Genomic DNA, 17,897 nt, shown 5'->3' with positions numbered 1-17,897 from the left:
AAATAAATAAATAAAAGGGAATGAAATTGTGACTTGTTTCTTCCTCACAATTGTTCTTGGACAAGGCATGAAAAAGGCCTTTTTGGTGCTTCCTGATGTTTGCCGGGATGGTAGATTCCCGAGTATGCTGTCTTCACAAACATTTCTGGCCTCAAAGACACACTGAGCAGCTTGGGCCTCCTAGCTCAGTCACTTACTAACTGTGTGACCTCTCTTGTTCTCCTTTGTAAAATCAGAACGGATTATTCCTGTAGACATGAGCACCTCAAGAGCAGGAAGTGTTCCTCATTTGCCATTCTGTTCTCAAGAACTCGCAGTGCCTGGTGCCTGATGAATCCTGAGTGAACGCAGGAGACATGGTGAGATCATGTATGTAAGGACTTGATGCCACCCCCGATTTATAGCAACTGCTCAATACATGAGAGCCAATCTTCTTATTGCCATGGTGTTATTTATTTGAATACGTGCCTGCCTGTGGGAGGCAGCCTCTCAGATGGCCGCCAAGGAGTCTCACCGCCTGGTATTCTTGTATTTGTACATCCCTTGACTGTACACTGGATATATTCACTCACTCCTAAGAAATAGGATGCAGCAGAAGGGATGGAATGTCACTTCCAAAATTATAAAAGACCATGGCTTTTATTTTGGGTCCTGTTTCTCATTGAGGTCTCTTGGATTGCTCACACTGGAGGAAGCCAGCTGCCATGTCCTGAGGCAGCCCTGCAGGGAGGCTCAAGTGATGAGGGGACTGAGTCCTGTAGACAACCACGAATGTGAGCTTGGGAGTGGATTCTCCATCCAGCTGAGCCTTTGGATGAGGCTGTGGTCTAGGCTCACGGCTTGACTGCAACCTCAGGAAATACCTTCAGCCAGAGGCACCCAGCTAAGCCATGCCTGGATTCCTGACCCACAGAAACTGTGAGATAACAAATGTTTGTTGTTTTCCACAACTACATTTTGTGGCAACTAGTTACATAGTAATACAGTAAAAAAGTACCAGTGCCGTACCTTTTATTTTTTGAGACGGAGTCTCACTCTGTCACCCAGGATGGAGTATAGTGATGCTATCTGGGCTCACTGCAACTTCTGCCTCCCGAGTTCAAGCGATTCTCTTGCCTCTGCCTCCTGAGTAACTGGGACTACATGCGCGTGCCACCACGCCCAGCTAATTTTTTGCATTTTTTAGTAGAGACAGGGTTTCACTGTGTTAGTCAAGATGGTCTCAATCTCCTGACCTCGTGATTCGCTTGCCTCAGTCTCCCAAAGTGCTGGGATTACAGGTGTGAGCCACTGCACCCAGCCAACTAATGCAGTGCCCTTTCTTGGGTGAAAAGAGTGCTGGCAATTTTTAAAGCATGTGGCAGACAAGGAGATGCACTGTTCAGATCCCCATTTAAGGGTGGACTCATTGCCTGGCTCCGAGGAGTTCAGTTCATTGACAACCTTCAAGTCCAGCTCAGCTTTCCAGCTCAGATCAAGCTCTTCTTGGGACATTCTCCCTAGCCAATGACTGGACAAGGGGGTGGAACAAGGGCCTAGCCATCTCTGCTCATTGCTGGACCCCTCCAATGAGTAGTTTTTGCTTCAGAGCTTCATGTTTGGCTGGCAAAGACTTTGACAGGTCTCCTTTCATGGATGTTGCTCCCCAATATTTTCCATCCCTACCATAGCTTCTGCTTCCAGAGAATCCATTCTGTAATGAAATACCTACTACACAAAAACTCAAGCTTTCAGCCAGGTGCAGAAGTTCTCACCTGCAATCCCAGCACTTTGGGAGGCCAAGGCGGGTGGATCGCTTGAGCTCAGGAGTTCAAGACTGGCCTGGCCAATATAGTGAGACCCTGTCTCTGCCACACACACACACACACACACACACACACAGCCAGGCATGGTGGTGCATGTCTATAGTCCTATCGGGAGACTGAGGCAGGAGAATCACCTGAGCCTAGGAGGTCTAGGCTGCAGCGAGCCACGATCGTACCTGTACTCCAGCCTGGGTCACAGAGTGAGAGCCTGCCTCTAACAAACAAATGAATAAAGGCTCAAGCTTTGTAGCCAGCCCCGAACTGAGTCCAAATACAGACTGCCTCTTGCTAACTCTGCAACCCTGGGCAAATAACTTTTCTGAGCCTTGATTTTCTCATGTGTGGAATGGATGACAAATAATGTAAGAGATGAAATGGGGTATTTATAGTGTAAAACAGAGTGCCCAGCTTCTGGTAAGTACTAGTTAAAGGAGAACATTTTTTGTTTGTTTTTTTGAGACAGTGTCTCCCTCTGTCACCCAGGCTGGAGTGCAGTGGCACAATCTTGGCTCACTGCAACCTCTACCTCCTGGGTTCAAGCGATTCTTGTGCCTCAGCCTTCTAAGTAGCTGAGATTACTGATGTGGGACACCACGCCCGGCTAATTTTTGTATTTTTAGTAGAGATGGCTGGGGGGTGTCACCAGGTTGGCCAGGCTGGTCTTGAATTCCTGACCTCAAGTGATCCACCCGCCTCGGCCTTCCAAAGTGTTGGGATTACAGGCATGAGCCACCATTCTGGGCCAGGAGAACTGTTATCTATCCAAAGACTACACACCAACCAGCCCCTTTACATTTTCCATGAAATGTTACTGGCAATTAGTTCAATAATTGCCTATTAAATCTATAGTAGACCTTTGACATTTGTGAGGATTATACCCTTTACCTTTATGAAAACTCAAACTACCAAATACCACTGTAGTGCATATTGTCACTTATAAAACAAAATAAAGTACAACTCAAAATTACAAAATTACACAATACTCGTGTGTGTGTGTGTGTGTGTGTGTGTGTGTGTGTTGAGACGGAGTCTCACTCTGTCACTCAGCACCCAGGCTAGAGTACAGTGGCATGATCACAGCTCACTGTGGCCTCAAACTCCTGGGCTCAGACAATTCTCCCACCTCAGCCTCCCAAGTAGCTGGAACCACAGGCAAACATCACCACAGCTGACTAATTTTTATTTTATTTTCATTTTCATAGAGACGGGTCCTCATTATATTACCCAGGCTGGTCTTGAACTCTTGGGCTCAAGTGATCCTCCTGCCTCAGTGCTAAGTGCTGTGATTACAGGTGTGAGCCACCATGCCCAGCCTTCATTACTCTTTGAGGTCCTTAGCAGTTCTGTAAGTAAGGAGCTAAAGCTGTATAAAGCCATTAAAAATAAGTATGGCTTCAGTCATGCCAAAGCAATCTGGAGGATTGTTTCTGTTGTTGGCACTGAACCTTATCACATCAGAGGGCTGAGCCACTGCTGAATGCCACACCTTTAATAAACCCAGACATCTGAAATTTAACAGGTCAAAACCTGTTTCTTCTACAGTCAGTCACCTCGAGAGATAATTGCAAACCAGAAAACAGGAAGCCATCAGTGATACATCGCTCTTATCCCTACCACCAATCCAACATCATGTCTCGTCTATTTGTTTTCCTTCAAAATGGCCTAAATCCACTCACCCCTTTCTATCATCACTGGTGGCACCCCCACTTCTTCTCTTTCACGAGCCTCCTCACTTGCTCTCCTCCAGTTTATTCTCCATGCTGCAGCCAGGCAGCTCTTTTTAAAACGCAAACGATTATGAACTTCCACAATTCCCCATGCATTTAGAATAAAGACTATACTCTTTATCAAGATTTCTAAGGCTCTGCGCAAGCTACCCCCAGTCCCTCGCCACAATCCGACGTGCATTCCCCAAACATGCCCTTCCAGGAGTCAATTTCTCTCTTATCTTAGATCCAACCCATAGGCATTCTCTGTGTCTGGAGCTCTCTTCTACCCACTCTGCATTGCAGGCTCCTTTTTCTCTGTGAGGTCTGAGCCTAAACATCACCTCCACAGGGAAGCCTTCATTAAGCATCCTCTGAAATAGGTTCCATCGCACACAGCTTCTTTCTATTATTCACAACCACAGCACCACGTCATTTCTTTCTTTGCATACATCCCAGTTGGTCACCACAGGCTTACTGGTTGGTGGAGGTTTCCCTCTATTTGTTGTAGTTTTTTTGAGTGCAGAGGTCTTATTCCTTTTGTTCATCCAGAGTCATTCCCAGTGCTGACCATAATACAGACTAGATAAATACAGTAAATTCAGTAACTCCCCCTTACCCATGCGGCACGAGTTCCAAGACCCCCAGTGGGTGCCTAAAATCGCACATAGTACCAAACCCTTTTTTTTCTCTCTCATTCTCTTTGTAAGTAGTATATTTTATATAGCTTTCAAGATACATATATTTTTTCCTTTAAAAAACTCTGTTAGAGAGGTTTTTTTTTAAGAAAAAAAAAGAATAAAGAAGAAAGAGAGAAAGAAAGAAAAAAAAGAATAAAAAAAAAGAATGAAGGAGAGGAAGAAAGAGGAAGAGGAAGAGGGAGAGAGAACGGGGGTGTTGCTTTATTGCCCAGGCTAGAATGCAGTCTAAAAATGGGTATGAGACATGAAAAATAACATGAGGAAAGAAAATAACAAACAAGCAGCCAACCAATATTTCATTTAAACCTGTAAATAGGTGTGATGTGGTACTGATAAGAGTGTATATTTTGTGTATTTAAAGTGGAGAGTTCTATAAATGTTAATTAAGTTTACTTGCTCCGGATCTGAGTTCAAATCCTGGATATCGATGTTAATTTTCTGTCTCATTGATCTGTCTAATATTGATGTTGAAGTCTCCCAATATTATTGTGTGGGAGTCTAAGTCTCTTTATAAGTCTTATATATCTGGGTATTCCTGTATTGGGTGCGTATATATTTAGGATCTTTAGCTCTTCTTGTTGCATTGATCCTTTTATCATTACATAATATCCTTCTTTGCTTCTTTTGATCTTTGTTGCTTTAAAGTCTATTTTACCAGAGGCAAAAATTGCAACTACTGCTTTTTATTTATTTATTTATTTTTGCTCTCCATTTGGTTGGTAAATCTTTCTCCATCCCTTTGTTTTGAGTCTTGTGTATCCTTGTATGTGAGATGGATCTGGATGCAGCATACCAATGGGTTTTGGCTTTTTTTTGCCTGTCTGTGTCTTTGGATTGGGGGATTTAGTCTATTTAAATTTAGAATTAATAATAATATATGTGAGTTAATACTGCCATTTAATGTTAGCTGGCTGTTTTGCCCATTAGTTGATATAAATTCTTGATTATGTTGATGCTCTTTACTTTTCAGTATTTTTTAGAAAGGCTGATACTGGTTATTCCTTTCTATGTATAGTGGTTCTTCTCTTGTAAAGCAGGCCTGGTGGTGATGAAATCTCTGAGTGCTTGCTTGTTCACAAAAGATTTTATTTTTCCTTCACTTATGAAGCTTAGTTTGGCTGGATGTAAAATTCTGGGTTGAAAGTTCTTTTCTTTAAGGATGTTGAATATTGGCCCCCACTCTCTTCTAGCTTGTAGGGTTTCTGCTGAGAGATCTGCTGTGAGTCTGATAGGCTTCCCTTTATGGGTAACTCGACCTTTCTCTCTGGCTGCCCTCAGTATTTTCTCCTTCATTTCAACCCTGGTGAATCTGGCGATTATGTGCCTTGAGGTTGGTCTTCTTGAGGAATATCTTTTTGGTGTTCTCTGTATTACCTGGAGTTGAATATTGTCCTGCCTTGTTAGGTTGGACAAGTTTTCCTGAACAATATCCTGAAGCGTATTTTCCAGCTTGGATGGATTCTCTTCGTCACATTCAGGTACACCTATCAAACGTAGATTAGGTCTTTTCACATAGTCCCATATTTCTTGGAGACTTTGCTTGTTCTTTTTCATTCTTTTTTCTCTAATCTTGTCTTATCGTTTTATTTCATTAAGTTGGTCTTCGACCTCTGATATCTTTTCTTCTGCTTGATCAATTCGGCTGTTAAAACTTGTGCATACTTCGAGACGTGCCGTGTTGTGTTTTTCAGCTCCATCAATTCACTTATATTCCTCTCTAAATTGTGTATTCTTGTTAACATTTCGTCAAACCTTTTTTCAAAGTTCTTAGTTTCTTTGCATTGGGTTAGAACAAGTTCTTTTAATTCCCAGAAGTTTCTTATCATTCACCTTTTGAAGCCTGCTTCTGTTAATGGAACACAGTCTTTCTCCATCAGGCCTTGTTCTGTTGCTGATGAGGAACTGTGATCCCCTGTAGAGGGAGAGGTGTTCTGATTTTGGGTATTCTCAGCCTTTTTAGGCTGGTTTCTTCCCTTCTTTATAGATTTATCCATCTGTGGTCTTTATAATTATCGTCTTTATAATTGGGTTTCTGAGTGAACGTCCAACTTGTTGATTCCCAGCGCTAAAATCTGAGCAACCCACTGCAACGGCCAAAACAGCAGCGTTAAGATTGATGGTGCTTTTCTGACTCTGCACCAAGAACCGCAGCACCAAGCGGGCTGGCGATGCTGTGGGGCTCCTCCGCTGGGAATCTCCTGGTGCCTGGGCAACAAAAATTCATCTCAAAGTGTGGCGTCCTCTCGTTCTCTGCGCTTTCACTGGGAGCTACAATCCCGAGCTGCTAGTGATCAGCCATCTTGGATCTCTCTCCAAGAGGTTTTGTTCTTGAATTTTGCTGGTCATCCTCATGGTTCCGAGCCCCGAACTCCGGGTGGTGCAGGCAGCCAGAGGGGGTGGCTGGGGGCCCACGTGGCCTGTCCTGGTGGCGCTGGCAGTCTGTGGAGCAGCTGTGCCCCGTCTTGCCACAGATCATGTATGGCTGCCATGTGAGCTAAAACATCCATTTATTTCAAAACAATAATAATTTAAAATTATAAAAATCTTTCCACTGCTGAACGTTTAGAGGGTGAGGTTAGACAAAGGTGGGAGGGGGTTGGGGGACGCCCCAGAGGGGACCATGTGGCTCATACTTTCTGGAGCCAGTGGGCCAGTGGGCTGTATAAAGATATTGTTAAAGCTGCTAAAGCTGTATAAAGCTATTAAAAATAAGTATGGCTTCAGTCATGTCAAAGCAATTTGGAGGATTGTTTCTCTTGTTGGCCGTGAACCTTGCACATCAGAGGGTTGAGCCGCTCACATCCTGGCTGGTGAGTGCTGCAGGCCCCCGCCTGTTCCACGGGTCCTGCCTGCCACGAGTGCCGGCCCACGCGGGCTCAGGAGTTACTTGTGGTGTTCTAGTTGCCTAGTTGCTGGGCGAGTTGCAGGAGGAGGACGATGCGGAGGAGAAGCTCATCCCAGCCAGGCCCAGGGGGTTCGTGGCCGTGTTCTGTCCGGTGAGGCTGTTTCGGCAGACAGGGCAGCTGTCGCGCTGCTCCAGCCAGGACACGACGCAGCCGCCGTGGAACAGGTGACTGCAGGGCAGCTGGCGCACGCGCTCGCGCAGCCGGTAGTCGTCCTTGCACACGGGGCACTGGAGTCCGGAGCGCACGTGCTCCTCGGTGACGGGGACGGTGGGGAGGGCCTGGATTTTCTCTTTATCTGCCGGTGGGGGGCCCGTGCTTTCAAGCTGCGTGATGGCGTCCAGGCCGTTGGCTCCCCAGGCGGGGTCCGTAGGGTTGGGTACTGGACTCCCCCAGGACCCAGGCGGGGGATGGTGGCCGGCTTGGTGAGGCCGGCGCGGGGCTGCCAGGCGCTGGGCGGGGCGGGGCGGGGCGGGGCGGGGCGGGGACTGATGCTCTCCCTCCCGCCGGCTCTCAGGGTCCCGGCCGTCGTCAGCCTGTGCCCCAGGAGAGAACGTGGGGATCTCCATGCAGTCGTCAAAGATGCCCAAAGCAAACTGCTCGGAGTCCTGCGGCCGCGTGCACAGGTGCTGGTCCAGGTTCTCCAGCGGCGGCAGGCTCTGGTCCGTGGGGACTGCGAGGGGGCAGAAGCGTTTTCTGTGCTCCTGGTCTCTTCCGGAAGCTCCTCGATAAAACCAAACTCGCATCCCGGGCAGATATAATCCGGCAGGCGCGGGACGATCTCCACGGAGCAGTGGTGGCAGAAGTACCGTCCCGGGCGCCGGGACGCCTCCTCCAAGGTCACCGCCAACCGCTCCGCGCCGCCCGCCCCCCGCGCCGCACTAGCCGCCGGCGGTTTGCTGCGCCCTCACCAGCCGACGCCCAAACCTTTTATATACTATGGTTTTTCCTACCGACCTATCTATGATCAAGTTTAATTTACAAAATAGGCTCAGTAAGTGATGAACAAAGATAACAAATAATAAATGGGACAATTGAGTCGAATGAGGGTTACTTGAACACAAGCACTGATCCCATGGATTGGTCTGATAACCAACAGCTGCTAAGCGACTGGTGGACAAGTGGCATCTGCAGTGCACATACTGGACACACGGAGGATTCGCAAGCGGAGACGGATGAAGCAAGACGGCGTGAGATTTCCTCCTGCCACTCGGAATGGCAAGCAACTGAAAACATGAATTATTTCTGGAAATTTCCATTTAATTTTTTTTGTTGTTTGTTTGTTTTTTTAAGACGGAGTCTCGCTCTGTCGCCCAGGCTGGAGTGCAGTGGTGCAATCCCGGCTCACTGCAATTTCCGCCTCCCAGGTTCAAGCCATTCTCTTGCCTGAGCCTCCCGAGTAGCTGGGATTACAGGCTCCTGCCACCACGCGCGGTTAATTTTTTGCATTTTTAGTAGAGACAGGGTTTCACCATCTCGGCCAGGCTAGTCTTCAACTCCCGACCTTGGGATCCATCTGCCTCAGCCTCCCAAAATGCTAGGATTACAGGCATGAGCCACTGTGCCCAGCCTGATTTAATATTTTTGGACTACAGTTGACCGCAGGTAACTGAAATCGTGGATAAGGGGGGACTACTGAATCTGTAGTTTGAATTTTCTAGCTAAGACTATCAGGGTTTTTTAAAAAGTATTTTGTTGTTTTGAGACAGAGTTTCGCTCTTGTTGCCCGGGCTGGAGTGCAATGGCGCCTCACTGCAACCTCAGCCTCCCAGGCTCAAGAGATTCTCCTGCCTCAGCCTCCTGAGTAGCTGGGATTACAGGCATGCACCACCAGCTAATTTTGTATTTTTAGTAGAGATGGAGTTTTTCCATGTTGGTCAGGCTGGTCTCAAACTCCCGACTTCAGATGATCCACCCTCCTGGGCCTCCCAAAGTGCTGGGATTACAGGTGTGAGCCACTGCACCTGGGCTTTAACTTTTGTTTTGTTTTGTTTTGTTTTTGAGACAGGGTTTCTCTTTGTTGCCCAGGTTGGAGTGCAGTGGTGCCATCCCAGCTCACCTTTCTGCCTTCTAGGCTCAAGCAATCATCCCACCTCAGCCTCCCTCACAGCTGGGACTACAGGTGCCTGCAACCATGCCTGGCTAATTTTGTGTTTTTTGTAGAGAAGCATTTCACAATTTCACCATGCTGCCCAGGCTTATCTTGAACTCCTGGGCTCAAGTGATTCACCTACCTCAGGCTTTCAAAGTACCAGGATTACAGACATGAGCCACATGGCCAAGAATATCAATTTTACCTTTAACAGATATTTTCCTTTTTCTTTTTCTTTTCTTTTCTTTCTTTCTTTTCTTTTCTTTTCTTTTATTTATTTATTTATTTATTTATTTTTTTTACAGGATCTCACTCTGTTACCTGGGCTGGAGTGCAATGACACTGCAATCTCAGTCTCTTGGGCTCAAGTGATTCTCCCACCTCAGGCTCCCAAGTAGCTGGAACCACAGGCATGCACCACCCTATTTGGCTACTTTTTAAAATTTTATGTAGAGGCCAGGTCTCACTATGCTGCCCAGGCTGGTCTTGAACCCCTGACTCAAATGATCCTCCTGCCTTACCTCCCAAATTGCTGGAATTACAGGCATGAGCCATCGCACCTGGCCAACAGTTATTTTTCTTTACTGCAAGAGCCTTACGTTGTCATGGCAGAAAAGATTAGACTGTATAGATTAAATTAAAAAATAAAATTATGTTACCCCACATTTAGAGATAGCCACTATTTGCCTTCAGATATATTCCTCCAGGGCAGTTTTAATTAATCTCGATGCAGGAATATATATGCTCCCAAGTCCTTCAACTTTCTGTGGTTGCCTATTCTTTGACAGCCAAATAAAATGTCTTGGTCCCATGCCACATGCTGAGGGACATCAAGTCTTCTTCTGGTAATTTTCCAGTCCCTGATTCAGCTGAATTCCCACATCCATTTCCTAACAGGTCTGTCTGCTCTCTTCTCTGTTTTGTCCCTGCACCCTCTACTTTGTCTCCATCTATCTCCTCCTTTGTCCCCAAAAGTCACCAAGCACTAAGTGGATAACAGATTCTTCTTCTTCTTCTTTTTATTGTTTGTTTTTTGAGTGTCGCTGTGTCGCCCAGCTAGAGTGCAGTGGCGTGATCTTGGCTCACTACAACCTCCACCTCCTGGGTTCAAGTGGTTCTCCTGCCTCAGCCTCCCAAGTAGCTGGGGCTACAGGTGCGCGCCACCACGCCCGGCTAATTTTTTGTATTTTTAGTAGAGACGGGGTTTCACCGTGTTAACCAGGATGGTCTCGATCTCTTAACCTCATGATCCACCTGCCTCGGCCTCCCAAAGTGCTGGGATTACAGGCGTGAGCCACCAAGCCCGGCCTGGGAACAGATTGTTCTGTACTGGAGTTCGGGATCAAGATGGTGAGCCCAGCCAAGCAGAAGGTGGGAGATGACATAAGGTTCAGCACTGGCCATTGCTGCCAGCCATGGAGATGTCTGGTGGACTTCTGAGTCCAAGGTCCTGGCCTTCTGCCATCTTGGTCTTCTCCCTTCCACCTCTAACCAGGTCCTTCTCCACTTTGCTACACACGTCAGGGCCCTAAAACAGTCTTTCTGACCAACCAGAAAGACCAGATTCCTGGCACTTCTGCTGTGCAGAACAGCTTAGTTCATCTATGCATCTATACTTTTCTCTCCTGATAGAGCATGTCCAGGTACGTGCTCTTTCACATTGGTGGGGAGGGCTGAGAGTGGGGTGAGGATGGAAACAAAAAAAAAAAAAAAAAAAGAGAGAGAGAGATCAAGAGGCTTTCCAAAACTAGGAAACAAGGTGTCCCAGGGCCCTAAGACCACCCTCTGGTTCAATGATTCACCTGAAGGGCTCACAGACCTTAAAAAAATGGTTAGACTCATATTTTAGTTCATTGCATTGAAAGAATACAGATTTACATTCTGATCTAGTTTGAATGAAGAAAGAAAGAAGGGAAGAAGGAAAGGAAGAAGGAAAGGAAGGAGGGAAGGAAGGAAGGAGAAGGAAAGAAAGGGGAGGGGAGACGGGGGAGGGGGGAGCGGAGGAGAGGGGAAAGAAATGGAAGGGAAGAAAGAATACAGATTACCAACCAGCCTGAGCAACATGGCAAAACCCCGTTGCTACCAAAAAAAAAAAAAAAAAATTAGCTGGGTGTGATGGGGTGCCTGTAGTCCCATCTACTGGGGAGACTGAGGTTGGAGGATCACCTGAGCCTGGGAGGTAGAGGTTGCAATGAGCCAAAATCATACCACTGCACTCCAGCCTGGCAGACAGAGACCCTGCCTCAAGAAAAAAAACAAGAAAGAAAGAGAAAGGAAAAAGGAAGAAAGAAAGAAAATACCATCATTTGCTTAACTGATCCCATATTATTAGACATTAACTTGTTTGCATTTTTCACTGTAATAGCTAACACTTTAACAAATAGCCCTGTAATTATGATGGTTGTGCTTTGTCCAGAGCTGTTATGACTCAAAGAGAAATTCCCACATGATTATTTCCTGGTTCACCTTATGAGGAGGGAGAGCTTCCCTCAGGCTAAATCCTAACACATCTGTCTAGGGGGCCTTACAAGTGTTGTGGTCCCAGGATAGTTACAGGGAGCTGTTTACAGACAATGGGACAATGGGAAGCTGTCTGCCTTGACTCCCTGCCCCATCCTCCAAATGGAAGGTGCCTCTCTAGAGTCCATCTTGAGGCCTCTGGATTCCTCCTCCTCATTCTCCTCTTCCTCTGTTGTCCTGCCCCTCCCCCACCCCACCCTCAGCCCGGGTGCTTCTCACCTTGGAGATCTGCTGTGTCTCAGTCCAGAAACTGCTTTTACAGAGCTGTAAGGAAAGAGGAACTCAAACCAAACCTTAGGGTGCGGTGAATGAACAAGAGAAGGAGAGGAATACATCAAAAATACTCATTGTGAGTTGGACACGGTGGCTCCTGCCTCTAATCTCAACGCTTTGGGAGGTCAGGGCAGATGGATTCCTTGAGCCCAGGAGGTCGAGACCAGCCTAGGCAACACAGTGAGACCCCATCTCTACAAAATATTAAAAAACCAGCCAGGCATGGTGGCATGCACCAGTAGTCTCAGCTACTTGGGAGGCTGAGGTGGAAGGATCGCCTGAACCCAGGAGGTTGGTGCTGCTCTAAGCCGTTTTCTAGCCACCACACTCCAGCCTGGGTCACAGAGAAAATACGCATTGGAACATTTGGAGCTAGAACTCTGCCACAAAACAAAAGCAGCATCTTCATCTTTCATTCAATAGTTCCTTAAGATAGGTTACAATGTATTAGGCATTGATAATGGTTTGGCTGTGTCCCCACCCAAATCTCATCTTGAATTGTAGCTCCCATAATTCCTAAGTGTTGTGGGAGAAACTCAGTGGGAGGTAATTGAATCATGGGGGCGGCTCCCTTGACACTGTTCTTGTGGTAGTGAATAAGTCTCACAACATCTGATGTTTTTATAAGGCATTTCCCCTTTCGCTTGGGTCCCAGTTCTCTCTTGTCTGCTGCCATGTGGGATGTGCCTTTCTCCTTCCACCATGATTGTGGGGCCTCTAAGGCATGTGGCACTGTGAGTTCATTGACCCTCTTTTCCTTTGTAAAATGCCCAGTCTTGGGTATGTCTTTGTCAGCAGTGTGAAAACAGACTAATCCAGGCATTGATTGTTACAAGCACTTTCCAAATATTAACTTAATTTTTCTAGTATCCTATGAGCTTAGGAACTGTTATTATCCCTACATTACAGACGTGGAAATTGAGGCATGAGGATGTTGAGTAATTTACTCAAGGTCATGCAGCTGTAACTGGCAGAGATGAGATTCCAACCTAGGCTGTCTGCCTCTCTGTCTGCTATGTGACCTCGCCTTGGGAGTGAAATTGAAAAGAATGCAAGCATTTCAAGAATTTCAAAATGGTTGCCCTCCTGAAGGTTTTTATCTATTTTAAACTTCTGTGCAAACAGAACTGTATTCCTTCAATAGTTATTTGTGGAGTGCTTACTATATGCCAGATCCTGGGGCTACATGGATGAACCAGACATAAGCCTACTGTCAAGGAGTTTCTAGAAAACAGGGCAAACACCATTCTTGGCTGTCTGTGCTGTGGTATAGACAAAAGCAGGTGCCCCGGAGCAGTCAGAACCATACTTTGTTTAGTTTTAGGGTTAGAAAAGAGTTCCTGGGCCCAAGTGCAGTGGTTCATGCCTGTAATCTCAGCCTTTTGGAAGGCCAAGGCAGGAGGACTGCTTGAGTCCAGGAGTTCAAGACCAGTCTGGGCAACACAGTGAGATCCTGTCTTTACAGACTTTAAAAATTAGCCAAATATGGTGGTGCACACCTGTGGTCCCAGCTATTTGGGAGGCTGAGGTGAGAGGATTGCTTGACCCTGGGAGGTCAAGGCTGCAGTGAGCCATGACTGCACTCCAACCTGGGTGACAGACCCTGTCTCAAAAAAATAAATAAATAAATAAATAAAAATAAAAGAAAGAAAAGAAAAAGAAAAGACTTCCTGCAGGGCAGGATTTATTAACTAAGAGCTGGACTGATAAGGAAGAGTTAGCCCGGAGAGGGGGGACTTTGGAACTGTAAACAAGAGGGCTACATTACAGCTTTCAAGGTCCCTAAGCATTTTACTTTGATGGCCCCTCCCTCCATTAAACAAATATATTAAAGTGCATATTTTATGGCAGTGTTGGTATAAACATATACACTACTATTATATATTAAAACACTTGCTGAGCGAGGTGGCTCACACCTGTAATACCAGCATTTTGGGAGGCCGAGGCAGGCCGATCACGAGGTCAGGTGTTTCAAGAACTGCCTGGCCAACATGGTGAAACCCCGTCTCTACTAAAAGTACGAAAATAAGCTGGACGTGGTGGTGGGTAACTGTAAGCCCAGCTACTCAGGAGGCTGAGGCAGGAGAATCACTTGAACCCAGGTGGTGGAGGGTGCAGTGAGCTGAGGCCGCACCATTGCACTCCAGCCCAGTGACAGAGCGAGACTCCATCTCAAAAAACAAAACAAAATAACAAAACATTTTTATGATTTAAAAGTCCATTGCTTTTCTTTCTGATTGTAAAAAAATTAAAACATGTTCATAGGTCCCTAAAAATATTGTGGTCCTTAAGTGCTGTGCCTTCGGGAGTCAGCAGAAATCAAGCCTGGAGGTGGCAGGTGCAGGTGAGAAAGACCTTTGTCAGCCAAGAAAAGGGTTTAGATGTGATCCTGAAAGTTCTGGGAGCTACATGTGTGTCTGAAGGAGGGCAATGTGAATGGATTCATTTCAGAAAGATCCTGTAGCTTCAGTGTAGAGCAAGGCTGGGAGGACAGGCTAGAGGTGGAGTCATGGGCTCTGAGTGTGTCAGGGGATCCAGGGGAGATCTGAGGCCACCCACAACCAAGGAAGGAGCCCAGGGAAGGGGGCAGACAAACTTCGAGACTAACAAGGTAAAATCAACAGGACTTGGCAACTGGTCAAATGCAGGGGTGAGGGGAGGGGCATCAAAGGAGAGTCCCAGGTTTGGGACTTGGGCACCTGAGTAGAGTCATTTGTTACACTGGGGATGAAAAGAAAAGGAACAGATTGGAGGGCACAGTAAGAAAAAATAGTTAAGCTTTTATTTTTTAGCAATATTGAGTTTGTGATGCCTTTGATACATCCATGAGAAGAGATTTTTCAGAGGTAATGGGTCAAATGGTTCTTGAAAAATTGCAGTGATTTAAAAAGCATTGGCTGGGTGTGGTGGCTCACACCTGTAATCCCAGCACTCTGAGAGGCTGAGGCAGGCAGATAACAAGGTCAGGAGATTGAGACCATCCTGGCCAACATGGTGTTAGAGACAGAACGCTTGTTCCTAGGTACTACAAGGAAAAATTAGCACTCAGACAAAAAGTTTTCTCAGCAAGGCAATTTTACTTTCTGCAGAAAGTGTGCTCCCGTTAGCCATCTTGCCATGAGAATACAATGAACAAACGACAGGCAGTCGTATTTATTCCTTACGCATTGAGTCTTTACTGTGGCGTTCAGTCTTCGTTGGTTGGAGACAGACCTCACAATCTAAACTGACTCCAACTGGCTAACAACTTATAACTTTTCTAAATAGGTAAAGGCAACAGAGAACAAAGGAAAAGAGGAAGTCCAAATAAGGAAGGGAGAGGAAGTTGCTTGGGAAAGGACTTAGAATGTGCTACATGCCTGTGAGCACACCCAGCACAAATATCTTGGTTAAAGTACAAGGACATGGAATGCACTTATTCCCTTACATCTAACAGCTACATAGGACAGGGCTTAACAAAGACTTACTAGCAAAATGCAAGAAGGCTTTGAAGAAAGTTAGTCTTTAAAAGAAACTATTATTTCTAACATTTATTATTATTCTTCTTTAACAAGAAGGGAAACTTTGAAGAGGAACTTTTTACTTTCTACACGTGGTAAAACCCTGTCTCTACTAAAATCCAAAAACTTAGCTGAGTGTGGTGGGATACACCTGTAGTCCCAGCTACTTGGGAGGCTGAGGCAGGGGAATCTCTTGAACCTGGGAGACGGAGGTTGCAGTGAGCTGAGATTGTGCTACTGCACGCCAGCCTGGTGACAAAGCAAGACTTCGTCTCAAAAAAAAAAAAAGTTTATTCCATGTTAGCCAATTTAAGTTTCCCAGAAGTTCTCAGAGCAACTCCCATTGCTGACCTGACACTGTACAGCTCTAGTGAGGGTTCAGTCAACTCGCATAGCAAGATGCTAAGATAAGGCCAACTGGCTTCCCAGATAACACAGCAGGAACAAATCCCAGAGTTTCATTCCAGCCACACTTAACCGAATGTAGGAAAAATCTGATGTTCCTGTGAGGCCTGAGAGCTGTTGAGAATATATGTATAGTAAAGTAGCCTAGTGCAGGGGAATCACCAGATCATCTTGTGATCAAACAAGTGGACAGGACTTCGCCAGGCACTTTTCGTGTTAGCTCACCCTCCCAACAATCCCGCTAGCAAAGTGTTATTCACCTCTTTAACAGAAAAGTTAAACAATTTTCCTGCGGTGACCCAGCCAGGAAGTGGGATTGGAGCTGGGTCTGTTTTACTCTAGGACCTAAACTCTTTTCTGTGGATCAAAAAGATGGATAGGCCAGGTGCAGTGGCTCACGCCTGTAATCCCAACACTGGGAGGCAGAGGTGGGAAAATTGCTTGAGCCCAGGAGTTCGAGACCAGCCTGGGCAACATGGTGAGACTCCATCTCAAAAAAGGTAAAACTAAAAAATTAGCCAGGCGTGGTGACACGTGCCTGTGTTCTCAGCTACTTTGGGGAGTTGAGGACGGAGGGTCACTTGAACCTAGGAAGTTGAGACTGCAGTGAGCTGTGTTTGCAACACTACGCTCCAGCCTGGGCAACAGAGCAAAACCCTATCTTGAAAGAAAAATTAAAAAGATGGATAGCAGTGCTGAGCTTTGGGACTGTTCATGGCATTAAAACTTAGCTGTTCAGCTAAGTTTTTGTATTTTAGTAGAGACAGGGTTTTACCACATGTAGAAAGTAAAAAGTTCCTCTTCAAAATTCCCCTTTGAAAATGCCATGAACAACTGTTCATGGGGCTGTTCTGGGTTGTTAGCAAATAATAACACAATAAACATTTGTTGCCCTGTGCTGAGGCTCTTATGTATATAATTTCATTTGCTTCTCCTAGTAACCCTATAGAGAAGGTACTATTATTGCCTTGCTTTTGCAGATGAGATTAAGGTACAGAGACTCTGAATAATGTGTCCAAGGTCACACACCTCATAAATGGCAGAGCTGGGACTCAAGCCCATTCATGCCACATGCTGTGCTCCTACGAGAAACAGGAACCAGCAGCTCTTGGCACCGACCCTAACCCCAACAGTTCTAAAGCCCTGTTCAGGGCAGGAGGAGGGACACGCCTGTCCAAATCATTCCTTCATGAGCTTTGAAACCAGGCAGCGCTAAATTCACACGGAGCCAGTAACGCACCGTGAGGACCTTGGCCTCCAGCCTCCTCTTCTCCAGCTGTCGCTGCCTGCTCCTTCTGCCATTTTCCAGGACTGTGTTGTGAATACACAGGGAAACAAAAGTGCTACAACCACGTCTGTGTCCAGCCCCTTTCTCTCTCGCTTTCTGCCCAACATCAATAGACCACAGTGACCCTAAAGTTTCCCCAGAAAGAGGCTGCTCACTACACTCACAACAGTAGTGAATAATGTGAAATTTACTGAAAGTTTCAAGGCAGAGCTGGGGAAGAGGATCTACTGAAAACAATTTCATTTTTATTCTTCCATACTTCTTTTCAGCCTGCCACCCATTTCTTGCCACACCCCCACCCCCACCACCTGGCTTTTCTCCCCACACATCCCCTGCCAGGATGGGGTGGTGACCCAGAGGGGACTTCTCTCTTCTCCATGTCTTGCTCTTTCCTGTGGTTTTTCTTGGACCCCTGCTCCAGTTAACCACCACCTTTTCTTTTTTTTCTTTCTTTTTTTTTTTTGAGACAGAGTTTCACTCATGTTACCCAGGAGTAACATGGGTAACATGTTACCTGGAGTGCAATGGCGCGATCTCGGCTCACCGCAACCTCCACCTCCTGGGTTCAGGCAATTCTCCTGCCTCAGCCTCCTGAGTAGCTGGGATTACAGGCACACACCACCATGCCCAGCTAATTTTTTGTATTTTTAGTAGAGACGGGGTTTCACCGTGTTGACCGGGATGGTCTCAATCTCTTGACCTCG

At 46.2% G+C, this 17,897-nt stretch overlaps 1 long non-coding RNA gene and 1 pseudogene across 1 annotated transcript; both read right to left on the bottom strand.

Annotated features, from left to right (window-relative positions):
* Positions 1-6,552: 6,552 nt before the first annotated feature.
* LOC108311395 lies at positions 6,553-10,672 on the bottom strand (annotated as a pseudogene).
* Positions 10,673-11,426: 754 nt separating this feature from the next.
* LOC119472724 lies at positions 11,427-17,226 on the bottom strand. The gene is made up of 3 exons (XR_005201909.1): positions 17,146-17,226; positions 11,947-11,991; positions 11,427-11,445 (listed from the first exon to the last, which is right to left on the bottom strand). It is a non-coding gene; the product is annotated as an uncharacterized LOC119472724 (long non-coding RNA).
* Positions 17,227-17,897: the final 671 nt, after the last annotated feature.

Source organism: Cebus imitator, unplaced genomic scaffold, assembly GCF_001604975.1.
Source record: "Cebus imitator isolate Cc_AM_T3 unplaced genomic scaffold, Cebus_imitator-1.0 Scaffold115, whole genome shotgun sequence".
NCBI lineage: Eukaryota > Metazoa > Chordata > Mammalia > Primates > Cebidae > Cebus > Cebus imitator.
Note: the sequence above shows the minus strand (reverse complement) of the source record. Positions and strands in the feature narration are given on the sequence as shown.